The sequence below is a fragment of the Olea europaea genome, chromosome 4 (assembly GCF_002742605.1).
Source record: "Olea europaea var. sylvestris chromosome 4, O_europaea_v1, whole genome shotgun sequence".
Taxonomy (NCBI): domain Eukaryota; kingdom Viridiplantae; phylum Streptophyta; class Magnoliopsida; order Lamiales; family Oleaceae; genus Olea; species Olea europaea.
Genome location: NC_036240.1, coordinates 3,175,120 through 3,178,552, shown reverse-complemented (window position 1 = coordinate 3,178,552; position 3,433 = coordinate 3,175,120). Strand labels below are relative to the sequence as shown.

Sequence of the window (3,433 nt, the reverse complement as noted above, 5' to 3'; positions counted from 1 at the left end):
ATTTTTTGTGATTTATTGAAGTCTTGTGCCTAACTCTCTCTTAATATTTCATTGTGATCACATTATTTGTTAAGAGAGAAGCTTTTCAATTTTAACTTTAATATTCGTGTTCATTAAATTGTGGGTCGAGTTGAAGTCCTGGAAAGCTCAAAGTGTAAAAGAATCGGTATTCCTTAGTTGTAAGTCACCGGAAGCATTGTAAGGATTGGATTGCACCATAAGTCAATCAAAAATAGTGAAAAAAGCCTTGCTCGTGACGGAGAGCTTGGTAACAAGGGATGTAGATCGTGATTGGATTGAACCTCCTTATTACATCGTTTGCATTCTCTTTTCCCTTCCTCTTATTACTTTTGTGTTGTCTTGTTTTTCATAGTTATTTGCTTAAATTTACATTTATTTTTGAAAAAGTTTTAAATAACCAATTCACCCCCCTCTTAGTTAGTTGTTCTTGGGCTTTCACAAATGACTTTTTATCATCACATATTAAATATAGCCACTTATATAATATTCATTTTTATCTATATATAATTTAAACCGATTATAATCACTTTCCAAGCATGTACAATATTGTTGGAGTTTGATCATTTTTATATATCCTGAATTATCGGACCTGACTAAGCTCGATGGAATTGGCCGATTCAGCCTTATTCCAACATTTGGTTTTGATTCTCAAATTTAGTTGAAGGAACTCATTCTTAATTAACATAATTTTTCGTTGAAAAAAATATTTAGGTGTAAAAATGTCTAAACTAGAAAAAGCCGGATGAAATTAAGTTCTACGAGTTATATTATCATCATAATTTTCTTTCGTTTCACTACTTTTTAATTACACGAAATGTCTAGAATCTTGGCTGATTGTTGCACTTCATTTCGTTTCTCTACTTTTGTATTATATTCTTATTCTCAATCTTTTATTAACTAGTTAAATGATTGTTAATCATAATTTGTGTAAAAATGTTCCATCAGCATACTTTGAAACGAACCACAAATATGTTTTCGCACTTATACATTTATTACTTTTTACTTATTCAAAATTATGTAAATAGAAACCTGGGGATGACCGTGACAATTAAAAGAAAATTATTTTTATACTATTACCTAAAATTTTATTTGGAAACAAGTGAGCGGCAAGCAATAACCGCCGCACCATTAGGGCACGTACACCGCCGTAACGGGCCTACATTTCTCTGCACTGTTCGAATGAAAATCAGAAATTGAAAAATTCAAGAACATAACCAGCACTGTGCATAGTGATAGGGAAAAATAAATTTTGTACTCTACATACTCTGTATAAATATAATTCTGTGGGCGACTAGTTTTGAACCTACGTCGGAGGGACAGGTGTGTTAATCTTGATCTTACTCTTGTTCGTTAAATTATATCCTCTTTGATTGATGTGTAAACGGTTGATTTGTTTATTTATCTATGCATTGCTTGATTGTGCAAGTGATTCAGATATTTGGAAGTGATTTTGGTGAGAGTTTTGGATCATTTGGTTAATAAATGATGGATATGGAATTGATTTAAAGTGCAGATTTTAGGAGAGTTTTATGTTGTTATAAACGATTGGTCGTAAATTAATTTGAAATTTCTTTTATTTTGATTATTGGTTTATAGAATTTTGGGTTTCGGTATGTATGGAAGGAAAGGAATAATTGTTAAAGCCTTATGAAGCTTTAATTTTCAGGTTTTAGAAGATAACGTTGAGCTATATCACTGAGGAAAATGCCGTTTCAAATTCATCTCAGAACTCGGAATTTCAGTTTGATGATACCCCTTTCACATTCGTAGGAATAAGTTGAAATTTGAGTTTAATACTTTGCCTCTTGATGGGACAAAATTTTTGTTTGGGATTTTGCTTCAACCTTGTTTTTCCTAATGGTTAGGATACCACAAATTAGAGTTTATCTTGTTGTGTTTGAAACATATTTGTTTGCAATTGTACCCTCGATCAACCTTTGCTCATATATGGTTTTAGCAACTACAATGTAAAATTTTAGGTTTCAAGTAGCCATGTAATAAATAATTGGTAATTTTGAAACTTTATGTTCATCTTCTTTACGGTGAAATATCAGGTAACAGGTGAAATGCAACATGTTCTGATATAATTTAATAATATTATTGGGATTGGCACGATGATTTTTTGGGGGTAGTTGTTTCTCTTATGAATTGGGTTTGACACTATCCTTTAGCGATTGTGAAACATTTCATAAAAACTTTGCCCATGTGTGCCTGAAGTGATGAGAATTCGGGGAAAAGACATCCGCTTTCCTTTGTCGCAAGTTTCTACTTGTGCTTTGTATAGGTTACAACATTTTGTAAAACCAATTAACAAAGTCTTATTAGTCCCCCGGAGCATAGCCCAGTGGTGCAAAGGACAAGAGTGAGTTATCTCACGCCTTGCTGGCAGTCGCAGTGTGGGGGTTTGATTTCTAAGACATGAAATTGGACTCCTTGTAGGCGCAGTGTACAGACAGCTCGTGTTCTCTAGCCTACTGGGGCACATCCCGTTTTACCTCCCTCACAAAGCTCTAGGGGCGGGACGGTGGGGGTCTTCAAGGTTGGGGTTCAACCTTTTTAATTAACAAAGTCTTATTGTCAAGTTGTATCACCAAACAGGGATGGACCCAAGGGGGATCCCGGGGAGTCATGTACCTCCCAACCATTTTTTTTTGGGATAAGTTCTGTTTGGTATCGATTGAAATCTTAATTTTAATCTAAATCAAAGTTAATGGTTAATTTTAATAACATATTTCATAGAATTCTTAACTTTTTAACTTTTATCAAAATTTACTAAAAATTTGATTTTAACCCCACCACCAAACAGGGGCAAACTCACAGTAAATTTGAATTCCTTTTTCTTCTCTTACTCTAACTTACTCTCTTTCTTACACCTTTTACCAAAACCTTAACTTTTCTGATTTTTGAAAATTTGTTTATAATTTTTCTACAAATTATCACATCTATTACAAATTTTCAATTAATTAGAACCTAAATTTGCATTTTCTCCTATCATATCCGTGTACATAAAATGTGTCTGAAGTGATTATATCCAATTTAATTTATATTTAACAAATTGTATTTATTTGATTGAATATTGGTTACATGTTTTTCCTTTCGATCACTTGAATTGAACGTTTGAAATCAAATTGATGAAAATGATGAGCAAAATATTAATGAAGAAATATTTTTTAAATATAAATCTGCATTTTTTTGAGTCAAATATAAATCATTCAAAAATTAATAACAAAGTATTCGATTTGTATAGAGTTTCATCGTGGCCCCTAATTAAAAATTTCTGCGTCCGCCCCTGTCACCAAAAGTCAGGAGAGTTTGTCGTCTGGTTCTACGTATGTTTGGTTATATTATAAAATAATTTTAAGCAACAAATTTTATTGCTTTCTTGAAGTAATTCTTATTCACTATCAGACAA

At 32.3% G+C, this 3,433-nt stretch overlaps 1 protein-coding gene across 2 annotated transcripts in view; it reads left to right on the top strand.

Annotated features, from left to right (window-relative positions):
- The first annotated feature begins 1,130 nt into the window (after positions 1 to 1,130).
- The window catches only part of LOC111393303 (protein slowmo homolog), a 5,533-nt gene continuing 3,230 nt past the window's right edge, over positions 1,131 to 3,433 (top strand). Inside the window, exons 1-2 of one of the 2 annotated variants that reach the window (XM_023018765.1) lie at positions 1,131 to 1,341; positions 1,688 to 1,787. The gene's annotated coding sequence lies outside the window, so the exon portion shown is untranslated. The remainder of the gene's footprint in view (positions 1,342 to 1,687; positions 1,788 to 3,433) is intronic. The other variant, XM_023018764.1, reaches the window with a different exon arrangement.